General features: G+C 39.8%; 1 protein-coding gene across 2 annotated transcripts in view; it reads right to left on the bottom strand.

The window, feature by feature from the left end:
- The window catches only part of ADCY8 (adenylate cyclase 8 (brain)), a 263,079-nt gene that overhangs the window by 172,472 nt on the left and 67,940 nt on the right, over positions 1–22,667 (bottom strand). The gene's annotated exons all lie outside the window — the stretch shown is intronic.

The following is a 22,667-nucleotide window of genomic DNA, read 5'->3' as shown; positions in this document are numbered from 1 at the left end:
CTTTGAGGTCATCTTTTTGTATCCAAGGCCCAGAATAATGCCTTGTGGTATGGTTTGCCTCTGACCCCATCAAAATCTCATCTTAAATTGTACTCGCATAATTCCCACATGTTGTGGGAGGGACCTGGTGGGAGATAATTTAATCGTAGGGGTGGTTTCTTCCTTACTGTACTCATGGTAATGAATAAGTCTCACTAGATTTGATGGTTTGATGAGGAAAAAACCCTTTCACTTGGCTCTCTTTGCCTGCAGCCATTCATTTAAGATGTGATGTGCTCCTCCTTGCTTTCTGCCATGATTGTGAGGCTTCCCCAGCCATGTGGAACTGTAAGTCCAATTAAACCTTTTTTCCTGTGTAAATTATCCAGACTCGGGTATATCTTTACCAGTAGCATGAAAACAGATAAATATAATAAATCGGTCCTGGGAGTGGGGCACTGCTGAAAAGATACCCCAAATTGTGGAAGCAACTTTGGAACTGGGTAACAGGCAGAGGTTGGAACAGTCTGGAGGGCTCAGAAGAAGACAGGAAAATATGAGAAAGTTTGGAACTCCCTAGAGACTTGTTGAATGACTTTGACCAAAATGCTGATAATGACATGGATAATAAGGTCCTGGCTGAGATGCTCTCAGATGGAGATGAGGAAATTTTCAGAAACTGGAGCAAAGGTGACTCTTGTTATGTTTTAGCAAAGAGACTGGTGGCATTTTCCTGGTGCCCTAGAGATTTGTGGAAATTTGAACTTGAGAGAAATGATTTAGGGTATCTGGGGGAAGAAATTTTAAAGCAGAAAAGCATTCAAGAGATGACTTGGGTGTTGTTAAAGTCATTTGGTTTTATAAGTGAAGCAGAGAATAAAAGTTTGGAAAATTTGCAGCCTGATAATGTGATAGAAAAGAAAAACCAATTTTCTGAGGAGAAATTCAAGCTGCCTGCAGAAATTTGCATAAGTAACAAGGAGCTGAATGTTAATCCCCAAGACAATGGGGAAAATTTCTCCAGGGCATGTCAGAGGTCTTCATGGCAACACCTCCCATCACAGATCAAGAGGCCTAGGAGAAAATGGTATCATGGGCCAGGCCCAGGGTCCCCATACTATATGTAGCCTAGGGACTTGGTGCCCTGTGTCCCAGCAGCTCCAGATGTGGCTGAAAGGGGCCAATGTAGAGCTCAGGCCGTGGTTTCAGAGGGTGCAAGGCCCAAGTCTTGGCAGCTTCCACATGGTGTTGAGCCTGCAAGTACATAGAAGTTAAGAATTGGGGTTTGGGAACCTCTGCCTTCTGTATTTCAGAAGATGTATGGAAATGCCTGGATTCTCAGGCAGAAGCTTGCTACAGGGACGGGGCATTCATGGAGAACCTCTGCTAGGGCAGTGCAGCAGGGAAATGTGGGGCCGGAGCCCCCACACTGAGTCCCTACTGGGGCACCATCTAGTGGAGCTGTGAGAAGAGGGCCACTGTCCTCCAGACCCCAGAACGGTAGATCTACCAACAGTTTGCACCATTCTCCTGGATGTCTTTGGGTTATGACATGTGGGAAAAGTGGTGCTTAGTGAGCAGCATAATCCCTTGGGAGCACCCAGGACATACCCTAAGGCCCACAAAAAATATGTGAATAAATCTATTTGTTCATAAATGATGCTTTATAAACAAATGGATAGTAAAAACAGACAGTTTCAGACATTAAAACAGCCCAGTTTATAAATAATTGTAGATAATTGAATGAATAAGCAATAATGAATGCACCCCAGTTTCTTGAGGTCTTTATGCAAAAGTTACCCTCTTGTGGAGACCTCCCCTTATGCCCATATCTCAGTGGTCAGATGCTTCTGGCCTCTCATTTCACGTGCTCTGTATTAGCCTCTTCTCACGCTGCTAATAAAGACATATCTGAGACTGGGTAATTAATAAAGGAAAGAGGTTTAATGGATTCACAGTTCCACATGGCTGGGAGCCCTCACAATCATGGCAGAAGACAAAGGAAGAGCAAAAGTTCATCTTCCATGGCGGCAGGCAAGAGAGGCTTGTGCAGGGGAACTCATGTTTATAGAACCATCAGATCTCATGAGACTTACTCACTAACAGGAGAACAGTATGGGGGAAACTGCCTCTATGATTCAAGTATCTCCACCTGGCCCTGCCCTTGGCCTGTGGGGATTATTACAATTCAAGGTGAGATTTGGGTGGGGAAACAGCCAAGCCGTATCAAGCTCCTTTCCTATTTATTTTTTCTTTCTTAGGACTCATCATTATTTAATTTTCTATATATTTTATTAACTTATCTTGTTTATTGTCTATCTATTTCACTTAGATATGAGCTTTACGATGATATGCCTTTTGTCTCTTTTGTTCAGTACAATAATCCCAGCACCTAGAATAACACCTGGTTTATATAGGGCCTCAATATATATTTGTTGTAGGAGTTCTGTAACTATGAACTTGATGTAACTGATCCTTGTCTTTTCAGTTCACTGTTCTACAAGTAATAATTGTGAAGTGAGAGAGCATATAATATTGTACATTTGAAAATTAAACCCTTATTGTATGACTGGTTTTTAAAATATTAAACTATATTAAAGTATATATTGACATGTATTAACATGCTCTCTATTTGCATAGATTTATGGAAGATTTGAAACTGTCTTACGGGAGACATTGGAATTGTCTACCTTTGATTTAGTAATTACAGTGTTGACTTTTGTCAACAGAAATGTCCTTATGGTTTTCTTGGTTGCAGGCAAAATGGGTGAGTATAGATACACAATTTACACATTCTTCTTTTAATCATCCTCTTCATTAAAAATTTATCTTAGTGTAACATTTAACAGAAAATAAAGTAGCTATAAAGCTATGACTCATAATTCCTGTAACCGTTTTTAGTGCCAAGCACAGCAATAGATAGAGAACCTTGGTGAACAGACAAAGCAAGACATGATGACTTCGTGGTCTGGCGGGAGAGTTGAGGTAGTAATGAAATAAGCATAGAAATAATTATACAACTATGTGAAAGAGACACAAATGGTTCATTGAGAGTCCAAAGTGAAAGGATGAACTTAGATGAGCAGTTAATTGAAGGGTGTGTGTGTGAGCATGTACAAATGTGTTTATGTGTGTGCTAATGGTTGTGGAATACCATTCTAACAGAAGAGAGCAGTACGTGCAAAGGCCTGACTGGAGAGGGCCCAGCATGTTTGAGAAACCAAAAGAAGGATCATGGCTAGTGTCCAGTCAAATGCAGTGGAGCGGAGTAGGGTGAGGGGATGGAGACATGCTGGGCCTTGCTGGGTGTTTATCTCGAGAGTTACCAGAAGCAACTAAAGTGTTTGGCTTGGAGATCAGAGAAATGATCACATTTAGATTTTTTTCAACATAATTTCAACTGAAATACAGAAAAGAGTAGTTTCAATGAAATGGCTAATATAGAGAGAAGGAAGAATAAAAGGAATTAAATGGTTAATGTAATCATTCAGGCAAGAGATGAAGGTAACTTAGACCAAATTCATGGCAGTGGAGATGGAGAAACATGGGCACATGGGAGGGAGACTTGTAGGAATTAGGACTATGAAAGAGGGAAAGACGGGTATCAAGAGGACTCCTGGGTTTCTGGACTTATAAAGGATGGAGCCTTGGATCTACCTGAGTGGACTTCCCATAGGCAGGTATTAATGTTTACTCTGGACTGGGGAAGAAAAATGACCCCAGCATGCACTGCTTAACTTTCTTACTTCTGTCCATGTAGACATCATTAATTGACTTAAACACTGGCTCTTGCTCAGCCTCCAAAAACAGCACTGGCAGGGATCACTAATTGAATGGAATTAACCAAGAAAATGAAACCTATTTATTAGTCATCCTTGGGCTATCATTATGAAGCAAATCCAGGCCCTTGCTTGACCGTATGATTTCAGCATGTCTTACTTCAGGTTGCACAGAGCAGGAGGGTTTCCGCAGCTACCTAGGCACAGGCAGGAATGACACAACCCGAAAAAGAGCCTGGAAATGGTCAGAATGGGAGTGGACAGGACAACTACATTGTCTTGCAATGAAAAGAGAGTGTGGATGGGCTAGTGCCAGAATATACAGCAAGAATACTAAAGTAGATTGAATACAAACACTAAATATAAAAGGGGAGATTCTATCAGTGAATAAATCTGGGGTGGGACAATGGCCCAGGAGTAAATGAATGTGAAACGGGAAGCCTGTGGTGATCATATATGATCATATGTCCAGTGTCTTCTTGGAGGGATATGAATCTGTATTCTCATAGGCAGGTCAATCCCATAGATTGCCTGACTTAGTTTTGGTTTTAACGTATCTCTTAGTCCCTATTATGCCACTTTCCGAATTTAAACCCTGCTGTTCTTAGGAGAAATTCCAAACCCCTTACAATACCTACTGTCCACTGTTTGGGATTCCAGTCACTCCTTCCTTTCCCTCTCATTTTTGGCAAAAAGCACAAAGAAGGCCTTTTACTTCCTTAAAATCTCCAATCACTTTCTTTCTTTTTTAGTTTTTTGAGACAGAGTCTCACTCTTTGACCCAGGCTGGAGTGCAGTGGCAAGATCTTGGTTCACCGCAACCTCTGCCTCTGGATTCAAGCAATTCTCCTGCCTCAGCCTTCTGAGTAGCTAAGATTACAGGTACCTGCCACCACACCTGGCTAATTTTTTTGTATTTTTAGTAGAGACGGGGTTTCACCATGCTGGCCAGGTTAGTCTCGAACTCCTGACCTCAAGTGATCCACCTGCCTCGGTCTCCCAAAGTGCTGGAATTACAGGTGTGAGCTACTGTCCAATCACTTTCTTAACTCGGAGTCTTCATAAATCTCTCCCCAGTTTTTCACAGCTCTGAATCATTCTTCAGAGTTCTGCTTTAAAGTTGCTTAATGTTCTTTCCTTTGAGAGGTCTGCGTACCATTGCCCTGCAACACAGAACTTTTTATCCTCCGACTTCCCTTCTTGTAAAGCTCATCACACATGTTTAGTTGTCTCGTTCCCCTAACAAGACTATAGATGCTTTGAAGACTGATTCTGTCTGCTTTGTTCACTCAGGATCCTCAGCAACTTCCTCAGTGCTTGAGAGTAGTAGGTTCTAAGTAAATATTTTTCGAGCAAACTTGTGAACATATGGAAGGCAGGTGTTGTATTCAGCTCATGGATGCATTTTCTGCAGTGACCAGTAATGTCCCTGGTAGAGAACATTGGGGAAATAGTTTCTAGGATCATTTAAGCCCAGGAGTTCAAGGCTGCAGTGAGCTATGATCATGCCACCGTACTCCAGCCTGCGTAACACAGTGAGACTCTGTCTCTAAAAAGAAAAAATCATTAAATAGAGTCTTTACGTGGCAACACTCGTTAGATCCTCAAATCATCTATTCTTTCATGGGACACTTTGAAAATACAATTTTACTGGCAAAATTCTCAAGCACCCAGGCTTGCCAGCCTCCAGCCAGTTGTGCTACTGGCAATCATCCCAGCTCCTCCCTTTGTAAAGCATTTTCTGCAAGACATGGGAATTTGCCTGGAGTCTGCTTATAAAAGCCCATTTTCAACACTTTTGTTTCCCTCACATTTGTTCACTGCCTGAGAAACATCATTTAAATTCCCTGAAAACACACTCTGAAATAAAATGGGGAAGTTTGCTCTTTAATACGATTCCCAACTCCTGCTGGGGCGCAATATATCCTTTTCTGGCTTTGGGGATCAGAAGTACCAGCTTCTCTCCTGGAGCCAGACAGTGGCCCTGGGTTGCCTTTGTGCTCACGTTCTGCACATCTTTTTCTCCCTGAGTTTTTCCATTTGCATGAAAAGAAACCCTGGATTGATTCAAAGCCCATTAGTGGCTTCTGTCTGGATTCCCCTCTCATCTCACATAACATACACTATTCGTGTCATCAAAATGGTTTCACAGGCATCAATTGCTACAGTGCACCCCGAGGGGAAGTCAAGGTGAAAACAGTGAGGAATTCAGGATCTTTATTTTATGCAAATGCTTATAGCAGTGAAGATAAAGGTAGCAGGGCAGCCCTGTGAATCAGACAGCACTTTTGGGCTTACACATAGCAGAGTGTTTCTGAACAGCTTCAGGAAGAGCTCGCCACTTTCAGGCTCTCAGAAATGGAGAGACTTCTCATTAACCTCTTTCTCTCCACTGCAGGCAAAGTGGCATTAACTGGAGCCAAGGTCCAGGCACTGGGGAGAGACTTGTTCTGGAGTTATAAACAATATCTTATTGTTGCTGATCACACATTATGTAGCATACGAAGTGCTTCCCATTCATTGTCTAATTGAAACCTCACATTAATTATCAGAGGGAATACGATGCTATTTTCATTCCATTATACATATGAAGATACTGAAAATCAAAGAGATTCAGTAAATCAGGCAACTCAGAGTCATGCATTTGGTAAATGCGCAGTGAAGACTCAAGCCCATGTTTCTTTTCTTTTCTTTCTTTTTTTTTTTTTTCCTGAAACTTGGATCATAGTTCACCCATTTAATCATTTATTTACTAGGTCCAGGAGTAGGTGGCTTAGTGCTTGGCATGAAGAATCAGCAGAAAAGAAAAACAGACATGCTGTTCACTTTTGTAGAACCATTGCTCTAAAAAGCAACAAACAAACCCTGTCGTGAGGTTTAAGGGGAGTTTGTGGCTGCTTTAGCAAAATGGTCAATGAAGAAATGTTCAAGGAAATGATGTTTAACTGGTACCTGAAGGACAGAAGGAGCTAGACCTGTGGAGAGCTAGGGAAGGGTGTTTCAGACTCAGGGGAACAGCCAATCCTGAGGCTATGGTATGCTGCCTTTTATTAAATTAAATCTTTCATATATTCAACAAAGTTTTTAATGAGATCCTACTTAAGACAAGGCACTGTATTAGACACTATAAATGTAGAGTTGAACAAGGCAGAGATGATCCTCTACTTCATGGGGGGTTTAGTCCCCAAGATGACAGGAGAAGGGGAGAAATGATAGTCATGGTACCAGAGAGGTCCAGCAGTAGTTTGATGAGTACTATGACAGTAAGTCAGGAGCAGGCTCATGCTAGAAATGTGGGAAGGCAGCTCAGTTACTTAGGATTGACTATTCTATCAGCAGCAGGTGAGACCCTGGGAAGGTTTTAGATAGCTGAGAACACAAAGGAGGAAAAGCTGGATTTCTGCATAGTTTATCATCCACACTCAGAGCAAGACAGAGACCAAGTATCAGAAAGATCTATGGAGACTAAAAAGTAGGTGCTTAGTCTCAGAAATAAGACATGTGCTTATCACTAAAATAAAGGCTTTCCACCCCAATGTTTTAGACCATGAAGTTACTCAGATGGGTCATACATTCCTTTGATCATGCTAGATCTGTACCCAGGATGCCTCTGGTCTGCTGAAGTGACACTACTTTCATGAAGTTCCCCCAAGTCCTCCTGTGCCATGTAGACCTGACTCCGTCTGCCTCAATGAAACCTGTATCAACCTTTAAATCATCACCTGTACCACCTTAGTGTGGTTGAAGCTCTCTTGGTTGACCTACATTTAATCAACTCTCTGGCTTAATTGATTTACTAGACTAACCCACTCTCTTCCATCACTCTTTTACACATGTCAGTGGATCAGGCCACAGAAAGGTGAAAGGTTCCCGGGTGGTTAAAAGATTTATAAATACCTACAGCTTCTATGCTATCTGTAGCCTCAGGCTGACCAGAAATCACTGAGCTTGTCCCCAGACCCAGCTATGTCAGTTTCATCTGTTAGTGTATTTATGTGATTTAATTAAATATTAAATAAAAATATTAAGTAAGTAGGAAAAGAGAGATGCCCTTTGCATGAAAATGAAATTAAATACTTTGGGAAGACTTTGTAATGCTGAGCGGCTAAAACAATGATGCTAAATTAGATGTGGGCAAGATAGCTGTAAACATTTGTGAAAAAAATTATAAAAATCCAGAAGTCACTCCGATAATTTTGAAAGTACTTTTAAAATCTCAGTACATTTTAAGAAATATTAAAGAAATATTAAATATTAAAGAAATATTAACTAATGGTCTTTGGCTATGGTCTCTGTACGAAACAACAGATAAACACTAAAAAAAAAATGCTTTCCACAGTAGTTGAACTAACTTACATTTCTACCAACAATATATGACAGTATGTAAGCATTCCCTTTTCTGCACAGCCTCACCAGCATCTATTATGTTTTCACTTATTAATAAGTCATCCTTAATAAGTCATTAATAAGTCATTCTTACTGGTGTGAGACAGTGTCTCATTGTGGTTTTGCATTGCATTTCTCTGGTGATTAGTGATATTGATTGAGCATTTTTTCATAGGTTTGTTGACCTCTTGTGTGTCTTCTTTTGAGAGGTATCTGTTCATATCCTTTGCCCACTTTTTAAAGGGGTTATTTGGTTTATGCTTATGGGTTTGTTTACCTTACTTATAGATTCTGGATATTAGACCTTTGTCAGATGCATAGTTTGTGAATATTTTCTTTCATTCTGTAGGGTATTTTTTTACTCTGTTGATAGTTTATTTTGCTGTGTAGAAGCTCTTTAGTTTAATTAGGTCCCACTTGTCAACTTTTGCTTTTGTTGCAATTGCTTTTGAGCATTCAGTCATAAGTTCTTGGCCTAAGTTGATATCCAGAATGGCATTAAACACTGAGTGCATATGGACACAAAGATGGAAAAAATAGACACTAGGGGCTCCAAAAGGGAGGATGGAGGGGGGAAAAGTGTGAAAAATTACCTGTTGGGAACTGTGCTCACTGACTGGGTGACAAGATCAATCATTCTCCAAACCTCAGCATCACACGATATACCAATGTAACAAACCTGTACATGTACCCCTGAATCTAAAATGAAAGTTGAAAATAAAATAAAATAAAATAAATAAACCTGTGGTATATGCCTACATCATTAGGCTACATCATGAGAGTCACATATTCAACCTCATTAAGTAATGTTACCTTCTTACAACATACTAATAGCTGCTCTACTTACTAGCAATGTGTATGCCCATGAAGCCATATTCAAACTTGATATTATCAGAATATTTGATTTCTGATAATCATTTGAATGTAAAATGGAAATTTATAGAAGTTTTTTTACAAATGGCTTGGCATTATTTCAAAAGAATAGATTTGTTATTTTATGTTTAAGTTACAAAAAAAAGGTTTATGTATAATTCTTCATAATTCTTCATTTTAGTTTGCTTTTTCAATTAACCAAGCAACAACGCATACTGACTAGTTCAGCTGAAAGGAAATTTGCATTTTCTGTCTGTCATCCTCCCTAGAAGGTGAAATATCTGAGACCAAGATGTTTTCTCTATCTCCAGAACCCAACACAAACTTAGTAAAAAAGAAGAGGCTGTATTTGTCTGGACTCCTTTGGTCATCAAAATATTCATATTTTCCTCAGTATTCACCTGAAGCAAAACCATACTTGATCATTAGTAAACTAGGATGACTTATGGAATCTAAGGGTGAAACTGAGACTGGACTTTGAGAACAAAAGAGACTCCATGACTTATCATGACACCCTTTAAACTTGGATCTCTGCTTCTCCTGAAGGCTAGTTTCCTCATCCCCTCTCACTTCTTAGGCACTAAGACCTCTGGATCCTTACACCTTATGTCTATGCATTTGGAGGAAACTTGTTCAGTTTCAGTCTCAACATGTCTAAATAAGAACTCTGCATCAGTCAAACAGTGACTTCTGCCTAATGTACGTGATTGAGGTGCAGGGCCATGATAATAAGCATATTTATTACAGGGATCACTGTTAAGAGGGGGATGGGTTAGGTGCAGAGGGGAGAAGGGAAGTCCCAGAAAAATGATGGGCAGGGCAGGAAATAAGTTGGTACAATAAGGCTGCCAATGCATGTTTGTAGAAGGAACAGATGAATAAAAGGCAAATACCTAACCCAGACCAGCATCAAGTATCTAACTCTAAAAGAGGGGAAGCAAAGCAAGGAACCTGAAGTGCTGCTAAGTGACTGCAAAGGTCAGCATAGTAGAGGAATCATGTGCATGATCCTGAAGCTAGGCTCTGGGTTTGAACACTACCTCTGCCCCTTTCCAGCTCTGCCTTGGGACACCTGCTTAACCCTTCTGTACCAGTTGCCACCTGTGTGAATTGCAGATGACAATAATAGCATCTATTTTATAGGGTTGGCATGGGATTAAATCTGTTTTTTTATAAAAGAATTAGATATAATTATTTATAAAAGAATTAGATAGTGTCTAGCACATTGTAACCACAGCCCAAATGTTTGTTAAATTTAGTGACAAGCCTGCTCTATTTTAAGCATTGTTTTTGAAATTTTATTGTAAATTGGTGCTAAAGCTTTCACTCTTAGAAAAAAGGAATTACCCAGAAAATACAGGGAAAATGAATAGACTTAATATGTGAAAAGGCAATTGTGTTACACAGTGAAAACTGTTAATAATTTGAACAAAAATTAAAAATTTTTCTTGCCAAAATCTTGACTCTGGCATTTGGGTTTACATATTAAAGGACTTTTTATGGAATTTTAGGTCATAACTGTTTCTAAAAGCCAATTGTGAGCATAGCATTGCAGAAGCTATTGCTTAATTGGCTCCTGAAGGCATATTCTGTAGGTTTACTTCAGACTGATTCAGCAAGGAGATTGGAAGTCTGGATAACACTAATGTCTATTTGTCTTTTTTTTTTCTTTTTTTTTTTTTTATTGCACGTTATGCACATGTACACTAATGTCTATTTGTTGGTGGTCTAAGACCCTAGGAATTTTGGTTCTTCTCAGAAATACTAAGACTGAAGTGTTCTGGTGTCAAGCAAGCTTCAGCTGAATCCTGGCTAAGCTCAGCAACTCATTTGCACTGTAACTGTGGTTACTTATATTGCTCTTTTGAGCCTTGGTTTCTTCATCTACAGAATGAGAAGAATACCTGTCTCCCAGCATTGTTGAGACTAAATGACAAAGCTCCTTATGAAAATGCTCCTTATAAAGGTGATTAGAAAATAGCAGTGGCCATCACATAAGTTTTAATTCTTCCCGGTCCTCAACTCACAGGCCATGGTCTGTGTTACTCTATATTCTATATTCCATGGATATGGTATGTGATTTAAAGAATGAGTCACAAAATTCAGGTATTCAGTTTCTTATTTTGTCGGCTTTTTTCTTTTCATGTTTTTAAGGAGTGAAGATTTTCTCAGGTACCTTTATTAGTAGTTCTAAAATACACCAAACTGGAAACCTTGGGACAAGGCTCTTTCTTGATTTGTTCAGTCATTGCTAAATGCCGACTCTGTGCCTGGAGACCCCAGTGCACAAGGCAGGCCAAGGCCACACCTTCACAGACAGAAGCTCAGGTTCTGTAACTTAGTTGTGGGAACTCAGGCAAGTAACTTAACCTCTCCAAACTTCATTGTCCTCATCTGTAAAATAGTAGTAGCTCCCTTATGAGATTATTGAACACAGTGTGATATGTTCTTGTAACATGCTTAGTGGCAGTGACATGCCATGGGCATGGGGAGGTGGGGGAGAGAAAAGGAAGAGTGGTCTGTACTAGATGTAGGCAATAAGAGGGACCCTGGTCTGTAGAGAATTTAAAATAATAAAAAAATGACTAAAAGTTATTCTGCTTTTCGTCATCACTATTCCTTGTCAGTTTTAAACAATGGCAGTGAAACAAACACTCTTTGCTCCCAGGTGACTGCGTGATAGACGGTGTGGCATCATGCACATCCTCCGTGGCTCTCCACCCTACTCCAGGGATTAGCTCTTCTCATGTAGAATAACCCACGATCACTTTAACCTTAAGTAATGCTTAGGACGTCAGTGGTATTCTTTAGCTGAGGTCTCAGTCTGATATAGCAACAATTCTAACATTATGAAATAAAGAGGAAGGCACTTTTTTCTTTGATAATAAAATGATAAACCAAAAGCAATATGACACCTGGGAAAAATGCTGAGGTCTCTTGAAAGGTATTTAGTCAAATGTGAGAAATAAAGAACACATTTGCTGAACCCAGAAGACATTAGACACTGGATCCACTACTAAATAGCCCCCCTTGGAAAAAATCTTTCTCTTAACCACTTCTTAGGGCTTAAAGATTTCAAAGTCTTTTTAGAGAGTGCCAAAACGTCTTTTTACAGGGGTTTTGCTACTTCTCTCAAGACGCAGAAAACACTGCTAAGCATTGTGTCATTAAGAACTAGTGTGAAGGTTAACTTCATGTGTCAACCCTCTTGGACATGGTGCACAGATATTTAGATTAAATGTTATTCTGGATGTTTCTGTGAAAGTGATTTTGGACAAGATTAACATTTAAATTGATGGACTTTGAGGAAAGCAGATTGCCCTTCATAATGTGGGTGGTCCTCATCCCAACAATTTGAGGCTTAAATAGAGAACAAAAAATCTGACCTCTCCCAAGCAGAAAGGAATTCTATAGCAGATGGCATTTTCATTTGAACTGCAACATTGGCTCTTTCCTCAGTTTCCAGTCTGATGGCTGTAGAATTTGAATTGCAGATTCTGGACATGCTAGCCTCCATAACTGAATGCACCAATTCCTTAAAATAAAGCTCTCTTTCTTTTTCTATCTACACATTCTCTTGGCTCTGCTTCTCTGTGGAACCCTGACTAATATACCTAGTATAGTTATTATCATTGCTGTTGTTACTGTAACTATCGTTATTATTGACTACCCTTGTAGCTCCCATCATTTTGTCATGTGAAGACCCTGTATTGAGTTTCTCAGAACTTCCCAAACGTGTTCCTGGCCACAATGATTTGCCAAAAATAGATTATAACCTGGATGTGCAGCTCTTGGGGCTGCCAGAGTCCTCAGGTCAGTCACCTCTGACCATGAGCAACATCTTTATGTAGCCCTACAGCAAATCTTAACCCTTCTTATGTATGTAATGATGTGGACAAAGTTAGAAGAGACTGATTCTTGTGCATTATCTCCACCCCTGCCAACGGGGAACAGATAAGGAAACTGAGGCTCAGAGAAGATTAAGGACTTGCCTAGGATCACACAGCAAGTGAGTAGTGGGACCAGGATTTTATTAGGATCATTATCTCTGGAGGGTGTGTTTCAGAGTGTCATTAAGTTTCTGAAAGGCAGGGCTGAGATTTACCCAGAGCTTTATTGATCCAGTGTCCTTTTCTCTTAATTTTTGTATCCTAATGTATTTTGTTGATTTATCTTATGTTCTCCATTAAATTATAACTATAGGGTCCTTTCTGCAGGGACAGTGACACCTTTGTGTTTCTGAATAGTCCCTGGCTCAGCTATGCATGTGCTTTCAACCTAATCTTCCTACATCCATGCAGCTTTGCAGGATTAACTCAGTTGCCTGCTCCCTGGATCAACAGTCCCCAGTTCCTGGGCCATGGACTGGTACTGGTCCACGGTCTGTTAGGAACTGGGCTGCACAGCAGGAGGTAAGCAGTCAGCAAGCCAGCGAAGCTTCATTTGTATTTACAGCCACTCCCCATTGCTCACATTACCACCTGAGCTCCGCCTCCTGTCAGATCAGTGGCAGCATTAGATTCTCATAGGAGCGCACACCCTATGGTGAACAACACATGTGGGTGTAGGTTGCATGCTTCTTATGGGAATCTAATGCCTGATGATTTATCACTGTCTCTCATCACCCCCAGTCGCCCCCAGATGGGACTGTTTAGTTGAAGGGCAACAAGCCCAGGGCTCCCACTGACTCTACATTATGGTGAGTTGTATAATTATTTCATTATGTATTAAAATGTAATAATAGAAATAAACTGCATAATGAATGTAATGCACTGGAATCATTCCCAAACCATCCCCCTCCACCCTCGTGTGTGGAAAATTGTCTCCAAAGAAACTGGTCCCTGATGCCAGAAAGGTTGGGAACTGCTACCCTAGATGATATTGTGTTGGTTCCACTAGTTGGAATTCACTAACTCTGGTGGAAAGCCATTGAAGGTGTTTCGTCGTTGTTTCTTTTATAGGTCGTTCTCATTTCTGGTTGGAGAATGTCTTATAGAAAAGCAAGAATGAAAATAGACCAGTTAGGTTATTCTGAGTGTCCAATGAGAAATGACAGGGACTTGAAGCATGGTGGCAGGGAGAAAGGTGAATGGCTTTTAAATCTCTTTTGGCTGTGGTGTGACAGATTGGCTATGAGGGATGAATGAAAGAAAGGCATTTCAGATAATTTTTGTGAAGACTTGGCACATAGAAAGGATTCAATAACATTAGGTACTGATGTTATTAATATGCTCTTTGAAGTCAAAGGCTAGTGAATCTTACACTTCTTCAGGTTTAACACAAATCTGGTATACAGTAGGAGCCCAATAAACATTTGCTTGCTGAATATCTCTGGTGTGTTACTGTGTTAACAAGTGGTCATTGTCATGTTAATTATTGCATGTTAATAATAAACTCCTGGTGATAGAGTTAGACATCACCTTGTATTTGGGACTCTTGCTTAGATTATATATAAGTAAAAGTATTATTCCTAGTTACAGAAGCCCTGCTGAGAAGGAACGTCTTACAGGAGGGTTAAGTGTGAATTAAGGATACGGAGCATGATATTGACACACATAGAGAACACAGCGTTATTTGTATATTACTGTAGAACTTAACAGTTCTGTGTTTTCTCATTCCCATGTCTCTATAATCACAATTTTGAAAGGGGTTCATTGCTCATTATAATATTATTCATTTATCTATTGAGATAATCATTCATTAAATATTTTTTCAAACTCTCAAAATGATGCAATTTACTGAAGAAAAAGTTACTGCTTTTACAGAGCTTCAGGCAAGTCAATAAAGATAACTGAGTGAGATCAACGCAGTGATGGATGGAAGGTTAAGGACAGTGCAAGCCCAATTTAAGGATGTCTGGTCTCAGTCAGGGAAGGCTTCCTGGAAGAGGTGATGTGTGAGCTGAGCTTTGGGGAACAAGTAGATTTTAGCTAGATGGGTAAGAGTGAGAACGGTTTTAAGTAGAATAAATTGTATGAGTGAAGCAATGATGATATGACAAAGATGATGTATTCATGGAGCTTCAAATAGTTGGATGTGGAGTTAGGCGAGGACCAGATTATAAAGAGGCTTGTGTACTAATCTGGGGAATATTAACTTCATCTTGAAAGCTACTGGGGGCTACTGAAGGATCTCTTCTTATTTAAAGTACAATTTACATACAGCATAGTGTGCATATCACAGGTGTACAGCTCTATGAATTTTCATAAAGTAAAACCACTCTCATAAACAGAATCGACCTAGAAGCAGACCATAAGAGAACCCTAGAAGCCCCTTGTGTCCCCATACAGTCACCACTCTTACAAGAAGGAGGGAATACATTATTTCAATAATAAAGCAAAAGCCCAAGAGAGAATAGCAATCATTTTGATGAAACCATTACCAACCATACTCTTATTGAGCACTTACTATGTGTCAAGCCCTGTACATGAATCAGCATCTCCTTATGTCCTCACAACAACTGATGACGTAGCTGTGAGATTTCAGTGTATATAGGTCAATACAGAAAAATATATGCCCACAGTCTGCTGTCATGTCTCATCATGTGTGTTTTGCTAAACCTTAATGTTCCAGTTGTCAATAGGGCTGGGATCAATTTGCAACACATACAGACAATGAAACAGATCAAACTTAGACTTTGATTCATTTGCTTTGTAAGGACAAAACAATCTGCAAGGTGATAATAATAAAGCCAGAAATAGGACAACATTTAAAAAATTTTAAAAGACCCAAAATACCTATTTTGGAATAGCTTCCTGAGTCTGAAAAATGATATTTCTTAAATGATCGATGTAACCAAAGTAGAGTACTTTGATATTCTCTTAGGGCCAGTTTATATTTACAAACCTGTTTTGCAGTTAGAGAGTGAAAATGTTTTGTTCATTTAAAATGAATATTCTTTTCTGGCGGTCACTTAGGAAATGACATGAACGAAGCCCAACACATTTGCCACCCTGGTCTTATGCTACCTGTGAGAAGAAAACAATTTTATTCTGGAGTATGACAGACTAGGTTTCAGTACATTTTCTAGCTGAGTGACCTTCCTTCAGCATCAGTTTTTTTCCTCCAAACCATCTGGGATAAGGAGATAAGCATCAGTTTTTTAAAAAATCTGTAAAATGGGAACAATAATTAGCCTCTCGTGGAGTGGCTCATGTGAAAATGACAACTACAGTCACTAACATAAGTGGGAGCTAAATCCTTCTCCACATTGATTTTCTTTTACACTTTAAACCCTTAACATGAAGCAGAAAAAAAACGTTAATACTAGTGCATTTACTTCCATCCCATACCTCTACTGATGAGTCACAACTATCTACACTATCTACCATAAAATTCTCCCTTTTCCTGTAAGCCTGTAGGTACATGTGTTTTCTGTCCAGTATCCTACAGAATTTTGGGAAGGGAATCATGGACAACCCAAACTAACTATATGTGGTAGATTGCTTGCACGTATGTGCATAATAATTCCTGTGGGGTAATGCCTTCCATGTTGCTTCTTGGCTTAGTCATGTTACTTGCCTTGGCCAATGGGACAACAGCAAAGGCAGCATAAACAGAGGCTTTGAAATTGTTTGTACGTTAGGGCTCATGTTCTCTTTTGCGTTGCTTGCAACCATGAGACAACTACATGAATGCACCTGCACTAGCTCGCTGGAGGATGAGAGGGCACATGATGAAGAATTAGATGTCCTGCTCCACAGTCTTCCAAAATACTAGATATGTGAGTAAGGCTGTCCTATATCATCCAGCAGCCAGTCAGCAGAGCTGATCAGACCAGAACTCTCCAGTCAACCAACAGATTTGTGAGCTAAGTAAATGGTGATTGCTTTAAGCCACTACATTCTGGTGTTATTTTTTTACAGAGCAAAAGATAATTGATACAATTAATTAACAGATATGGAAAGACAGGATGGTAAATTAGGCTACATGACTACAAAGGAGGGCTAACGTCTTCTGAGTGCTCCTGTTGTGTGTGACAGTTGTCACCTAGCTTGCCTCATTTGATCCTCACAGCTACTCAATGGAGCAAAAAACCGTATTTTATAGCTAAGAAAATAAATCCAGAGAGATATGATATATCATTCAAAGACATATCACAAAGCAGGCATTATTATCTTGTTTTATAGTTCCGAGTATATTGACTCAGAAATGAAGAAACGTGCTCAAGAGACCCAACAATGCAAATGACAGAACCACATTTGAAAACTTGGTAAGTCCGACACACAAGCCAGTGCTCTTTTGAATACTCTTGATAATACGTGTATACAAAGTGCTTCTGAAGCTGTCTATCTGTAGAGTAAACTAGCGCTCTGTCCATCAAAGCACCCTTCGTTTGTGTGGCCCATTATCCCTTGGTGGGTTTTTCACCTCCCTAACTTCTGAGTTTTTATTATCAAGAATGGTAGCTTTTGCTGGCTCCTGTCTTGGATGAGAGACAGATGCCCTGTGCCCAGGATGCTTTCTCTTGGGGGCCTGAATCCTGAAGAATCAAAATTACTTACAAGCTAATGGCTCTAGCTAGAGACACTAGAGGCTGATGAGATCCAGCTGGAATGGGGCATAAGGGACTGTGGTGGGCATGGCAGCCAAGACCTACACATCTCTTCCAACCACAGCCAGTGCAGTGTTTTTTAAATTGGAGCTCATGACACATTTGTGGGCTTGAAATCAAATTTAGTGGATTATACACAGCAGGCAAAAATGAAATAGAATAAAACAGAAAATATCAGACTCTAATAACTATGAAGGTAAGTTTTTTTTGTGAATATTTCATTTATTTTATATATGCCTGTATGCCTTTGTGTACTAAATCATCAAGTAAAATGAACTTCTTACTGGGAGTTGCAGTTGAAAAAATAAAAAGGCCATGAGTATTCCTTCCTGAATAGATGAGGCTGGAAAGCTAATGATTTAATTTTCCAAAATCCTTGCGGTTCCAGATAGTGCTTGAGTTTTGCCAGTTAGATGCACTCCTGCAAGATTTAAAATGTGAAGGTTAAATGGAGAGCATTTTTAGCTACTTCTGCTTTTCATTCCTGGCAACCACAGTTAGAGATATTGGATTTTTAAATAGCAGCCCTCCAGTGTCTAGTCACGAGTTTTGTGGCTGTTCAGAACGTGGCCATCGTCCACATATTGCCAGGGTGGATCTAGAAGGCAACATACCTCTGGAGCTAATAGCTGTGGCAATGGTGGTTTTCTGATCTATCCCCTTTACAACAAATGGGAAGCGGCTTCACCAGGTCTAGAAAACAAGCTTTGATCTATCAAGAGAGAATTTTACCCACCTCCGAGGCCCATGGACAAGAACAGTGCTGTCCTCTTGTTTAATGTTGGGAGAGGTGAGAGGAGAAGGAAGGCATTTTATAATTTTATCAACACTCTCAAAAATCCTTTCTAAAGTTCATCAGGCCCTTAGAAATTACATACACCCTGTAAGTTCTTCTGACTATAAATTTGCAAATATTGTACCACATATCTCTCTACCATCCCATTCCATACCCGAAGAACATGCGTGCTTGACTCTGTTTGAGTATTCAATGCAATTCCCTTCAATAAACGGTAATCGTGCTGACATGTGACAGACTCTGAGTGTGCTGCTGGGAGCTAAATATGTCACCAGCCCTGAAGAACACACAGTCTGTGGGGAATGCAGGAGCAGGAACCTCCCAACCACAAAACAAGGTCCATCGTAGAAGCAAGGACCTTGAACTCTGGTGACACTAGGAGTGACACAGGGGATGGGGAAAGGGTACCAGTTGGTGTCAGTCCCTAAATTAGTTAAGCCACAAGCATTTATTTCAAATAAGTGTCACAGCGATTCAGTGAGGCAGACTGGATTATTCCAATGTAACAGATAAGAAGGCTGAAGCACATGAAGTTACATTCTTTGCTCAAGTTTATATACCTAATGAGGTGCAAAGCTGGTATTCCAAACCAGGCCAGTCTAACTCTGTTGTCTATGTAGCCATTAAGTTGCCTATAAATACAGTTAAGATTCTCTCAGAAATTCTGCTGAAAGAATTCTAACACTGAAAGATCCGAAGTCACAGATAGATTGGGGTGTTAGCTATTGGACACTTCCCTGTGACACTCCCCGCAATTCTGAAAGTTTCTTTTATACTATAGTAACTTCAAAATCCCTTAAAATACATGCTATAATTGGTGATGGGGACAGGATATTTTATAAAAGTTACTAAAATATTGCTTCAGTGTGCTAAAAAAAAAAAACAAAAAAAACACTACATATCTTTTGGATAACTGCAAATGCTGGTGTGGAAAAGACCTTTACATTGTAAGTTTTTTTTTTTTCCCCCAAGAACATTCTGTCTCCTCCCAGGGGGTAGGGGTAGTGGTTGATACAGGTTTTGTGGGTCCTGAGACTTAAATAACTTGGGGGTGGGGTAAGAGAATCCTCTTTAAGAAAAACTGTGAAAATCATAACTGCAAACTTGCTAGGGTCCTTCTGAAGGCCTTAGAAGGCGCTTGTGAGTGAAGGCCTTTGAAGCTTAACCATCATTGGCTTCACGATAAGGGCACTTCTGATAAAGCAAACTATATTTCATTATTGTAAGTGTTGGAAGATGCTAGCACCTTGGAGAACTACCTAACCCATGGCTGCATGTGGACAGATAAAGCAAATTATTGCCTCTTTCAAGTATTAATATGCAACAGTTTCCATAGATACCTGATTATCCCTATGCCATAATACATGCTTCAGAGGTTATTTGAACACCATCTTCTACACAGTGAATTCTTAGTTTCTAATTCAATTTTTATAATTCTGAAGTCTTTTTTTGTTCATTGATATATATTTTATGCACTCATCTACTGAAATTTAAACAATATTGAATATATATTTTATCTTGATGTGGAACTGGGCTTTTCACATTTATTCAAGAAGATCATATTTTAATATCAATTGGAGGAGCTAATTTGGAAGTTGAAAGATAATTAAAATTCAAATAAGAAGCCCTTTGCTTGCAGCATTCTCAGGAGATTATACACCCTCCTCAAATGCGATATTTAAAAAATTTCTAAAATAATTTACATTTGTAGTGTGTTTACAGTTAAAAATTACCTTTACATGGAGCTCATTTTATATCAAAACAACCTTGGTAGAAATTATTAAAATGGTTTTACAAGTGAGGAGACTGAAGCTCAGAGATTACCTTGCTCAAGGCCAACCTGTCCTATCACGCAGGACACCAACCCCGTATTCTGCTTCTGCTGCATCTCAGCTATCAAGAAAGCATGACCATCCAGGCCAGCACTCCAAAACAGAAACTGAACAGAGGCTGGAAGGCTCCACCCTTTTACTACTATAGCTCCTCACATTGCCTGGAGAAACTGCCTGGGTCGGGTGTGAGCACATGGTGTTTGTAACCTCCTCCTCGGAACCTTTAATAAGTGGAATTATCACTTTTCACGCCAGTGTTTGACTGTGAGCTTGTGTCAGTTTTCTGCTCATGAGAAGAACATGATCAATCCAAACTTTCTTATTTATACTTGAAGAACAGAAAATATCAGAATCAACAGAGTTCACTCGGACAATATTTGTAATACTCATTCATTCGGTGGGCCTCTTGGTTTTTCAATCATCCATAAGGTGTAATCCAACCTTCTTTGCTTTTTTCCTCTTTTCACGCTCCAAACATCCCTACTGGTTTCTCCCTTTACTTATTTAAAATCAATTCAGTCTCTGGTAGTCTGAGGATTTTGCTTTCTGTAGAATATATGTATTTCACAATTAAAGAAATGCCTAAAGGAGAGAAGCAATAAATATGGACTACATCACTACCAGTGAGAGCTCTTATTGGGCACCTACTATGTTTCAAGCTTTGCACGTGAATTATGTGATTTAATCCTCATAACAATTAATGAGATAGGAGTATTTATTACCACTATTCCACTGATAGGCACAGAGAGGTTAGGAACTTGTCCTAGGATACAGAGCAAGTAAGTGGCAGCACCCAGATGTGCACACAGGCATCTGAATTCATTAGTGAATTCTCCTTTTCAGAATTTGTGCTGCAGAATCTGATTTAGAGTTCATCCTTTTCTCTGGTGCAGTGGTTCACATGGGGCTGACTCTCGAGTCATAATCTTTTCCATGACTCCATCTAATCTATTGGGAAGTATCTTCCACTACTCATTCACACATCTGACAAACTGTTCCTCAGCAAACATGTAGTAAGGAATGAGTTAGTGGCAGGCCCTGTGCTCTGCACTGGGGAGAGCAGTGGAGAAGCTTCACTCTGCCTTCACCATGCTTGCAGTGTGCTTGGCCGAGAAACTGAAAATGACTATAATGAAATATTAATGACTGTTTACATAGAAGTCAGCACGAGGCATCACGTGTCTCTTGCATATTCCAAAGAGATTCTGGAATAATAGGCGTGAAAACTAAAATGCTTTGAGCTGTTGGGGAATCAGGGGTTTTAAAGATGAAATATTTACATCCCTGCAATAAATATACGAAAGACATGGCTCCCACAAATCTAAATTGCAAATTCAGTTGGACAGTGAGAATGAAGAAAGAAGAGTTAATGGAGTATAGAGTTCAACAAGAACATTCACTGTTGGATATGAAAATTCATGCAAAACTAGCCTCCAATTTACTAAAGAGGGAAGAAAAATGATTCTTCAGTATCTGTCAGTAATAATGTGAGTAGGCTAACTGGGAGATATCCCCCACTAGGTGCAGACTGACACCTCACACCTCACATGGCAGGGTACACCCCTGAGACGAAGCTTCCAGAGCAAGAATCAGACAGCAGCACTCGCTGTTCAGCAATATTCTATCTTCTGCAGCCTCCACTACTGATACCCAGGCAAACAGGGTCTGGAGTGGACCTCAAGCAAACTCCAACAGACCTACAGCTGAGGATCCTGACTGTTAGAAGGATAACTAACAAACAGAAAGGACACCCACACCAAAACCCCATCAGTACATCACCATCATCAAAGACACAAAGATGGGGAAAAAGCAGTGCAGAGAAGCTGGAAATTAAAAAAATCAGAGTGCATCTCCCCTTCCAAAGGAATGCAGCTCATTGCCAGCAATGGAAAAAAGCTGGATGGAGAATGACTTTGACGAGTTGAGAGAAGAAGTCTTCAGTTGATCAAACTTCTCAGAGCTAAAGGAGGAATTACGTAACCAGCGCAAAGAAACTAAAAACCTTGAAAAAAGAATGGATGAATGGATAACTAGAATAATCAATGCAGAGAAGACCTTAAAAGAACTGATAGAGATGAAAACCATAACATGAGAACTACGTGACAAATCCACAAGCTTCAGTAACCGACTCGATCAACTGAAAGAAAGAGTATCAGCGATTGAAGATCAAATGAATGAAATTAAGTGAGAAGAGACGTGTAGAGAAAAAAGTAAAAAGAAGTGAACAAAGCCTCCAAGAAATATGGGATTATGTGAACAGACCAAATTTACGACTGATTGGTGTGCCTGAAAGTGATGGGGAAAATGGAACCAAGTTGGAAAACACTCTTCAGGATATCATCCAGGAGAACTTCCCCAACCTAGTAAGGCATGCCAACGTTCAAATTCAGGAAATACAGAGAATGCCACAAAGATATTCCTTGAGAAGAGCAACTCCAAGACACATAATTGTCAGATTCACCAAAGTT

This window comes from Colobus angolensis, unplaced genomic scaffold, assembly GCF_000951035.1.
Source record: "Colobus angolensis palliatus isolate OR3802 unplaced genomic scaffold, Cang.pa_1.0 Scaffold17, whole genome shotgun sequence".
Classification (NCBI taxonomy): Eukaryota; Metazoa; Chordata; class Mammalia; order Primates; family Cercopithecidae; genus Colobus; species Colobus angolensis.
The sequence above is the reverse complement of the archived record's forward strand: the minus strand, read 5'-3'. Positions and strand labels throughout refer to the sequence as shown.